The 10,558-nt window shown below is 36.6% G+C and overlaps 1 pseudogene; it reads right to left on the reverse strand.

Moving 5' to 3' along the window:
- Positions 1–6,916: 6,916 nt before the first annotated feature.
- LOC116420452 lies at positions 6,917–9,130 on the reverse strand (annotated as a pseudogene).
- Between the last annotated feature and the right edge of the window lie 1,428 nt (positions 9,131–10,558).

The following is a 10,558-nucleotide window of genomic DNA, read 5'->3' on the forward strand; positions in this document are numbered from 1 at the left end:
AGGCTAGGTCTGCCTATCATTCTTTTTCTCTCATCCTCCACAATTTTTCATTTAAGTAGTCCTAAAACATCACATCATTAGACACAGCTAGGAGGCTTAGTGGATAGAGTGCTAGGCTTGGAGTCAGGGAGTTTTGAGTTCAAATCTGGACTTAGATATTTACTAGCTGTGTGATCTTGGGCAAGCTATTTAATTTCTGTTTGAGATCAATCCACTTGAGAAAGAAATGGCAAACTACTCTTTACCAAAACAAACAAGCAAACAAAAAAACCCCAACTCCATGGACAGTATTGGGGTGCTATGTTCCATGAGGGCATGAAGAGAACTGAACTACTATGACTGAACTACAAACAACAAAATATCACATCACATAATTTCCTTACTTTTGCCTTGAAAATAAAATACAAAACCCATAGGCTGACATTAAAAGTTCTCTACTTTTGGGCTTTCATCAAGAAATAGTTTTATTACATACTATTCATTTACTTTCTGTGTTGTCAAATGAGCTTATGAGCTATTCCCTGTATTGAAAATTCCAAACATTTATACCTTTGCAAATAACATACTCCATATCTGTATTTCACTCTCTTATCATGTTCACTTCTGATATTTTCTCTTTTCTTTCAAAGAACAGGTTAGATACTATCTTCTACCCTGGTTTTTAGTGCTTTCTACTTTTTTTTGGATTATTTTGTACATAAATTGTATTTCCTTAAATTTGTAGACAGATAAAACATTTATTAAGTGTTTACCATGTGGCAAGTGCTATGCTAATTTCTAGGGAATAAAATACAAATATTGTTGTTCATCCTTCGTTCTTGAAGAGAATCAATGACATCATGAGGATAATATCTTGACTTGTGTGTGAATTGGATTTTAGTGAAATAGAGCTGTTCCAAGTCAGCAGTCTCACTCTCACCTCCAAAACAAAAGTTAACTGGGATGACTTAGGATGCTTTGGGTGACCCTGGTCTTTCCCAGGTCTCACAATTAAAAATAAAAAAATGAGATGCTCCCTAATATTTTAATGGGCAAGACAAAAACATTAACAGAAAGCTGGAAAAGAGTGGAGCAGAGAAGGGCATACATGCACTGGGGCAAGATAACTGAGGGGAATAGTCAGGAGAATGAATTGAGCCAAAAATGAACTGAGCAACGTAGTTACTGATCTTTTCTTCCCTCAAAGAAATGGAGATCCTACCCAGGTACTCCTGAATCTGGAAAGCAGGCTTAAGATGGAGTCATCCCTATGTGGAAAAGGCAGTTGTCCTGACAGTGGGCTGGGGTTGGGAGCATACATGTTGTATCCTTTGATAAAATATTAGTTCAGTGAAGGTAGGGACTTTTTCATTTCTGTTTTTGTCAAGTGTCTAAGATATATTAAGTACTCAATATTTGCTGATTGGAGTTTGAAAATCAATGTCAGAAAGTCAGGTTTTCCCCCCTTATGTTTGCCAGTATATAGTGACTGTTTAAAGTCAACATTAACGAATCTGTCTACTTCTGCTCATTCCTAATATATCTCTAGTAACTATTCAGGTATTTGGAGCACAAACAGAAAAAAGTGACCCTTAGCACAGCTGGATGAATGGAAACTAGTATTTCAGGAGAAGCATATGGTTAAGCTGACAAATCTTGTCTGACTCTCCTAAAGTTGGGGAAAGGTCATGTGTTAACCAGATGGTGCTGCAAAAATATTCGATAAGTGAACATATCTTGAACATTTTTTTCCTCTCTTCATTAGCAAAAATATTTGATAAGTAAACATATCTTGAAAATTTTTTCTTATCTTCATTAAATAAATTGAAGAAGTATGAAGTTTTTCTATTATCCTGAGATATAGGCCAAACTCAGGGAAGACTGGTTGAGTGCGAATGATTAACCTACATCCAGAAACTCTGAAGTGGTGTATATTACCTTCCCTAAAGCTTATGTTTTGCCAACTTTTCTTGCATAAAGCTAAATGCTTTCCAGAATGGTTGTAGTTTTATCAGCTGTTAAATTAGCATGTCTTTCTAAAACCCCTTCAACACTTACATTATTCAATCTTTTGACAATTTTATGGATATGTGATAATATTAGAATTGCTTTAATTTTTACTTGTCTTATTAGTGATTCTGAATACTTTTAAGTCATTGCTTGTAGTTTGCCTTTTTTTTATTTTAAATTGAACTCCCAGGGAGTGTTTCCCCCCAAGATCATGGTTCTTTTTCTCCCATTATTTTTTAAATAAGAACTCCTAAACATCTTTGAGTCATATTTTGTCAACCCTTTCTTTGCCATATTTGCTAGGTGGTTGCAAAAAAAAAAATCTATTATGGAACATTTAAACCTAAGGTTTGGTTGCATTTTCTTTTTCTATATCCTTCTCATGGGCAGATTCTGAATTGGGAAGCTGCCCAATATTGCACAGATTTAGCTTCTCCTCCTGCCCTATAATTTTAGGTATTTATTACATCATTCCATATGACTTCTTAGGTTTGTTTTAGTTTATTTCAATGACCTCATTTCTAATCCACTGATCTTAAGAGAATGAATTGAAATCTACTTTAGTATTTCTTTTCTTTTCTTTCTTTTTTTTTCTGAGACAATTGAACCAATTAAGTGACTTGCCCAGGAAGTGCTAAGTGTCTGAGGTCATATTTGAACTCAGGTCCTTCTGACTTCAGGGCTGGTGTTCTATCCACTGCACTACCTAACTGCCCTTACTTTAGTATTTCTTTATGTTTCTTTTTTAAAAATATATCTTTCTCTCCAATATCATGGAAAGAACAATGGCTTTGGTTTCAGAGGGCCTGGATCTAAATCCTGCATTAATGTTCATTTCCTAAATTAATTAGTCACATAGCTTCCTTGGGCATCAGTTTTGTCATGTGAAATATAAGGGTTGAACTAGATGGCTTCTGAGGTCCCTCTCAGCTCTAGATCAAGAATCCCTGTGATCCTCTAAATACTGTCATCATCTTCACTAGAAATGATCCAAAATTACTCTTTTCCATTCTTAAATAGTTTTTCCTATCAGTTTTGGCCATTTTTTTTGTTATTGTTGCAAATATTCATGGGACTTGAAGCTGTTTTCATGAATGTTATGCTTTTCTGCTTTCCTATTATTGAGGTTACAAAAAACCTTAAACTAGACAAATTAATCTGGAATAAAAATAATTATAATATAATATACTTCATATAACATATAACATAAATGTAATATAAAATAATTATTTAGGTCTAGAAGGTAGACATGGTGATAATGATGATGATGATGATGATGATGATGATGATGATGGTTATTGCTTTGGCCTTATCTGGCTTCTTTTCCTTCCTTCCTTTCTTCATGAATTTTTTTCTGTCTCTTTCTCTTGCTATACTTAAAAACCAATAATGAAGGTCCATATCAGCAGAAGTAGTCATTCTTTTGGTGGGAGACATTCAAAAGAACTAATTGGTACAAGACAATTAGTTAACTGCAATCTATTTTCTATTACTAATTCCATAGATTCACTGTTTTCCCTCTTACTTCCTTTATTTCTGTTTCTTCATTATTCAAGTTCTCCCTGGGACAGACCTTAAACTTTTCCATTCCCCTGCCCATTCTATCACCACTCTTGTCATGTCCAATAACAAGTCTCATTCTGCCTATCCAGTCTATTAATTTTCTGTCAGGAGATGGGCAGTATTCTAAATCATTGTTTCTTTGGAATTGTAGATTGATAATTGCATTGATCAGAGGTGTCATTCAAAATCATTCATTTTACAGTACTTGTTATAATATAAAGTGTTCTCTGGATTCTGCTCACTTCATTCTGCATAAGTTCAGTATTCATTTCTCCAACTTCTTTCTCAATTATATAAATTTTGACTTGTAACTTCTGATTATTGAAGATAAGGCCTCCTTCTATCCCTTCACTCTTTTTCCATTTCTATCTTTTTCTTCCTTCATTACTCACTTATGGAGCTTGAGTTAAAATCCTTTTTGTTTTATTTTATATATTAAAAATCAATATGCTGAGAAGAGTTCCATACATTTTACCCAACTTCCAACTGGAGTCCATGGCACAAAAAAAGTTAAAAACTTCTGACATAAGAGGATGTTGGAAGACTCATATTTTAAAATCTGACCTCTTCTGATATCATTGCCAATAGAAATATGATATATATTGTTCTGGAGCTAGCAGAGATTTAGAGGTCATAGAATACAACTCCTTCATTTTACTGATTAGGGAACTGAGGCCTAGAGATTTGCAACTTGCTCAAGGTCATGCAGACAGCACAGAGCAGAACTTAGATTTGAACTTAAAATCCTGAGACTCTGCCTTTGGTGTTCTTTCCTTTGGAGCATAATGCCTCTTAATAAGAATAGCATGCTATTGAACTGATGCTGCCATTGTGGGAAGTAATTTGAAACTATGCCCAGAGGGCTATAAAACTGTGCATACCCTTTGATTCAGTAGTATATAATTACTGTCTGTATGCCATAAAAAGAGGGAAGAGGATCCATACATGCAGAAAAATTTGTAGCAACTCTTTTTGTAATGGCAAGGAACTAGTCACTGAGTGGATGCCCCTCAGTTAGGAAATGGCTGAATAAGTTATGACATGAATGTAATGGAATATTATTGTTAATAATATAAAATCATGATAAGAAATGATGAGCAGATTGATTTAAAAAAATTTTGAAAAGATTTACATGAACTGATGCTGAATAAAGTGAACAGAACCAGTACTATACACACAGTAACAGCAAGAATATATGATGATCACCTATGGTAGAGTTAGCTCTTCTCAACAATATATTTATTGATTCAAGATACTTTCAATAGACTTGAGATGGAAAAATGCCATTCTTATTCAGAGAAAGAACTATGGAGACTGAATGTGGATTAAAGCATACTATTTTTGCCCTTTGTCTTCTTTCTCATGGTTTTTCCCTTTTGTTTTTATTTTTCTTTTCCAACATGACTCACATGGGCATATGTTAAGTAGTTGTACACGTATAACCTTTATCAGATTGTTTGCTATCTTGGGGGAGAGATAAGGGAGTAAGGGAGAAAAAATTTGGAAGTCAAAATCTTACAAAAATGAATATTGAAAACTACCTTTACATGTAATTGGAAAAAATAATATGCTATTAAAGAAAAGCACTCAACATCTAGCTCTTTCAGGTTACCATAGTGCTTTTGTATTAATTTTGTGAGATAAGTGGTATAAGTATAATCATCCCCATTTGATAAATGGGAGGGAAGGAAATAAGCATCTTTTTTAAAGGGGTAAAGTAATTGGAGTTAAGTGATTTGCTCAGGGTCACAGGTTAATGCCTGAGTTCAGGGCTGGTGCTCTATCCACTGTGCCATCCAGCTGCCCTGAAATAAACTTTTTTTTAAGGGTCACATAACTTGTAAGTGTCTGAAGACTGATTTGAACTCAGGCCTTCCCAACTTTAGGGCTAGCATTTTATTCACTATTCAGACTCCAACAAAGATTGAGACTAGTTAAGTTGCTTACTTGGGCTCATACTTTTATTTTATTTTATTTTGCCGAGGCAATTGGGGTTAAATAACTTGCCCAGGGTCACACAACTAGAAGTGTTAAGTGTTTGAGATCAGATTTGAACTCGGGTCTTCCTGACTTCAGGGCTGGTGCTCTATTCACTCTGACACCTACCTGCCCTGACCTCATACTTTTAAAAGAACTTCCTCAAGTTGCTCATTTCACTTGGCTTGCTTGATTTTAATTGCATATTCTATGCATTTTGTTGCACTAGCAGGACTGCAACTCTTTCATTTTTGTCTCTTTATCATCAGAATATACCATAGCTCCTGGTATACAGTAGTCACTTAATAAAGGCTTGTAGGATTGAGCCAAACATCTCTACAAGTCTTTACATTCATGTTGGATATTCTTCTACAAAGTGGATACATTCTTCATTTGTGCCTTGTCAGTCTTGGTAGTCTCATTTTTATAACAAAGAAATGGAAGCACAGATACATAAAGAGTTCTGCTGGACCAATTTAAGTCAGAATTACAGCAAGAATTAGTTGAGACTTTTTCAGAGTTTGTTGTGCCAAGAGGGCAGCTGCTTTGCCAACACAACTCCTGCTGATACTAGCTAATACTATTTTTTGCTCTTACTCTGACAGGAGCAATGTGGAAGAAAAGACACTAGGAAGAAAAAGTTACTTTTGCATTTAAACTATGTAATATTCTGACTGGCATTAAGTTACTGCTATTAATTATTTCTATTTTTTTGGAGCATCTCATGTATCTAATTGACTATGTGAACAAATTCAGTGCCATAGACTAATCCCAGACCAGCTACTATAGAATGACTTGAAGTCACATCTGCAATAGCCTTTGTTTAGATTGCCAGGCTTTGGGGTAAAGGAAATCATGAATAGAGTGCATGGCCAGATATAATTTATTTTGTAACTCCCCAAATTTTATGATTTTGTAGATATTCACTGTTTATGATCAAAATTAATCATTCAATAATTATTTATTAAGCATTTAATCTTTACCAAATAGGCTTTAGAGACAGAAAGTCTAAAACCATAGGATCATAGAACTAGATTTGGAAGAGGTCTCAGAAGATATCTACTCTAATCCCTTATGTTATAAATGAAGAAACAGGTCAAATAATAGATTCAGGGGAAATGTCATATTTTGGGGAAGAGCTTGATGGCAGAACTAATAAAGATAAGAAAGAAAAAAAAAGGACACTTCATATTTAAATTATTTTCACAGTGAATATATCCATAATATATAAATTTTATGTAATTATTTTATGTGATAATATATATACTTATACAGTTTTATATTTTTTAATTTATTTACAGTTTTATATTTTTAAATTTATTTACAGTTTTATATTTTTTAATTTATTTTTTGTCATGACTCACATCTTCTCTTCTTTATTCTTTAATTATGCAGGGCAGTGGAGGATGTTGGGGGGTCTCTTCCATAACTCTGACAAGCAAGTGGTCTATGTAGTCCTCCAGCTCATGCACCTGGAACTCTCTTGTTTATAATTTCCTTCTGTTTTAGGACCAGCTAGGTCAGCTTGTTGTGGGTTAACTGAGTGTAATGGGCTGAAGCTCGAGTTGATGCACTGAAGTCCCAAGCATGTGAAGCTAAATAGTAATGGGATGCTTGGAGAAAGAATGGCCCCCGCCTACTCTTTGTGCAAGTCCTGATGTGTTGTATAGGAAATGATTTTGGTGGGCAGAGGGAGACTGTTGGCTGGCTTCTGGTCTGGCTGGCTTCTTGACTCAGCTGCACACATTGCGATCATGAACCCCCTTCACCTCCAATCCCCCTTCACCTCTGATCCTTCTTCACCTTTACTGAGAATAAAGAGAATTCCCTTAACCTGAATTCCTGACTCTGACTGATTTTAAAATAAACGGTCATCACAACTGAGTATAGAATTCAGGATCAGATGGCTTGTATTTCTTTATACTGGCCTCATTAAGCAAATTCTCATTGATGATGGTAGCAGTACCCAAACCAGTGGGAAGGATCTTTGTTGCTGATGTATTCATTGGTTTCACAGGATGAGTTCTGGGCTTGGCAGCTTTGGTTTGGAGCCCCTTTGCAGAAAGGGCAGATGGCCTGGGCTTAGGATCAAGGTCAGGCTCTGCTTCAGACTGCATTCTGGTCACTTCCTCGAAAGGGCTTGGAGATTTGCTCTGTCTAGACAGAGAGGCCGACAAGTCTTCAGGCTTTTCTCATTGAGATCTTTTACTGGAATTTCAACAAGTCCTTCTTCTCTTTCCTTTGCCATGTCTTCCACAGGCTTGATTTCTTTATCCATCATGAAGACACCAGGAATGCTGCTGCTATTGGCCTCGCTGTTCTGAGAATCTTTTTTTCCTGTGAAAGAAGAAAGGACTTCTTGTTTTCCTGCTTTTAGTTCTTATTTTCTTTCTCAGTTTCTGTATTCACAGGGGCCACGTTCACTAACTGATTTGTAAGACAGCTACACTTGCTGTTCTCTGGTGAGATATACTGCCACAGGGTGAAGAAGATTCATCCTCCACATCATCTTCCATAGGGGCTGGAAGTCTTCTGGGAGGAGTCAGTTTCTCAGGCTTAGCTGTGGGAAGGATGCACATAGACTGGGAAAAGGATGTTTTCTGCAAACCAGACCTAGAAAATAAGGTTTTGATCTTTCATTTTGTGTGGGAGGGCAATGCAACCCCTGACTCAAAATGATTATTCAGAGATTTGTCAAAGTGAAAATTAGAAGTATTATTAGAATCTCTGAGGAGGGGTGGGGGGTTCTGTTCCCTGAGTGCTCAAGGAAAAGGGTCTGATTTTACAGTGGTTAATAGGTAGTTTATATAGTCAAGAAAAAAAAAAGATTATAGAAACTATTCTCCCACCTATCTCCTGTTAAGCCTCCTAAAATCACTCAACCTTTATTCCTTCATTTGTCTTTGGAATACAGATGGGCTGTATTTCTAAGGAGATTTATGTAGAGGTAAGTAATTTCTAAAATAACTAAGGAGACTTGGTTTCCTCAGGGTTTTCTCAATTAACAAATAGAGATAGCCAGTTTGGAGGCTTCTTGAATATCTCCAGACCATTAAATAATTAGTCAGGTTCTTCTCCAAGCAGTTGAGTAAACATCAAAGGGGTTATCTCTTAAATGTCTTCTGCTGGAAGAGCAAATCTTTGCTCTTCCCAGAGCCTAATGATTGGTGCTGAGTCTTGAATTATCCAAAATTATTATTCTGAGAAGTCCTCAGTTTTCCATTTCATCCAATTTCTTCTTCTTGTCTTGGGTGGGAGAGTTGTCATCACTCTCAGTTATGTGCATCGTGCTGGGGATGATGGCTGGGACATTTTGTTTTTCAGTTTCCCAAACAGATTATGGGATTTATCCTTCACAGACAGGTCAAACATGCTGGCAGTCATGTTGTTTCTCATAAACTGGATGTCCACTTCTATCTCACCTCTCTCTTTCTCCTTCTTCCCTGGTTTTGATTTCAGAGTATCTCACTAGGTCCTGGTCATAGTGCAGCTTCCAAAGGTCCACTTCGGCTTGGCCAAGAAATATGTCAAGGCCAGGCAGGGCTCAGTGCAGCACAGTAAGCTGCAAGGTGGAGTTGGTGGGTCCATTGGGCAGCCCCATTGGCTTCTTCCTGCCAAGCTAGCATGCCCAGGCTGCACTCCACACCTAGGTCTCATAGTTCTCTTTGCCCATCTGGATCAGCACTTATGCATCGCTGGTGCTACTGGCGGCACCTGCATGTGCGTTGAGGACCGGCCCCCAGCCATCAGCCTGTGGCTGATGTTGGCAAACCCACCACCACCACTCCTGCTACCGTGCTGCCTCTCCCAATAATTCTGGCTCCCAGGTCCTAAAATATTTAATTTGGAGTATAGGGAGTGTAGTTATGTCAGTTTATATTGGGATAATTTGGCATTAGGTGCTTCTGATGACTAATGGATCAATATGATCATCTACTATTGCTGATTTGTTGTTTATATCTGAACCATATGGCATCATTAATAAAAAAAAAATCTGAGTCTCTGCTGAGTGAATTTGATTTTGCATATATCAGAACCACAGAGCTTCTTCTTGATTCTAGGCACTGCTAGGCATTGAGATTATAAATGTACAGATGATGAAAGCTCTGTCTGGAGAATTTCATTGTTTTCTCTAATTTTTATATTGCCTTGATTTCCCCGTTTCCCCCTTACTCCTTCTCTTTTCCCAGAAAGTCATTTATTACAGTAACAACAAAAATTTTTTTATGCCAAAAATCTTTATTTCCTTAAAATGAAGAAGAAAGGAAGGAAGGAAAAAATTCAGCAAACTCATAAATACATTGAAAAAAATCTGATGTTATATGCAACACCCATGGCTACTCTTTCTCCTTCTCTTTTCCCCTTCCCCCACTTACAAAGTCCTCAGCAAATATATCTGAGCTTTCTTTTGCAAGTTTTGTATCTTTCATTTTTGATTGTTTTATAGTGTTTTTTTTTCATTTATATTGTTGTTGTCATTGTGTATATTACTTTCTTAAAGGCACTGCTTTCTTTACTTTCTATCAGTTCATATAAGTTTCCTGATGCCCAAATAGTAAGTATCTGAGACAGGATTTAAATTTGACCTTTCCTGATTTCAAATCCAGAAGTATCAACAATAAAACTGCTATTCCCTGCCAATTTTCTGGCAGTTGGTTTCATTCATTCTGGGGTTGGTTTCATTTACATTTCTTAATTACTTTTCAGTCAGCAGAATAGTGGGTTTGGAGTTGGAAAGGTCTGAATTCAAATGTAGCTTCAGCCACTTAGTTGTTTTGACTGGGGTGAACCCTGAACCCTGAAACTAGATTTGGGGTCTCGGACTCTGAAAAGTCTGGGAAAAAGCATACTTTCCCAGACAAGCCTTTCCCTAGTTAAATGGTGTCATTCAATTGGAGATCTTGGTCAAATCACCCTCCATTGTTCTTTTCAGGGTGGCCCAGATCCCCTTTAGGAAATTTCAGACTCTGGGAAAAAAAGCTTTCAAGGAGATTGCATTCATTTAGAGATCTTGGTCTGATAATCAGCC

Source organism: Sarcophilus harrisii, chromosome 1 (genome assembly GCF_902635505.1).
Source record: "Sarcophilus harrisii chromosome 1, mSarHar1.11, whole genome shotgun sequence".
Taxonomy (NCBI): Eukaryota; Metazoa; Chordata; class Mammalia; order Dasyuromorphia; family Dasyuridae; genus Sarcophilus; species Sarcophilus harrisii.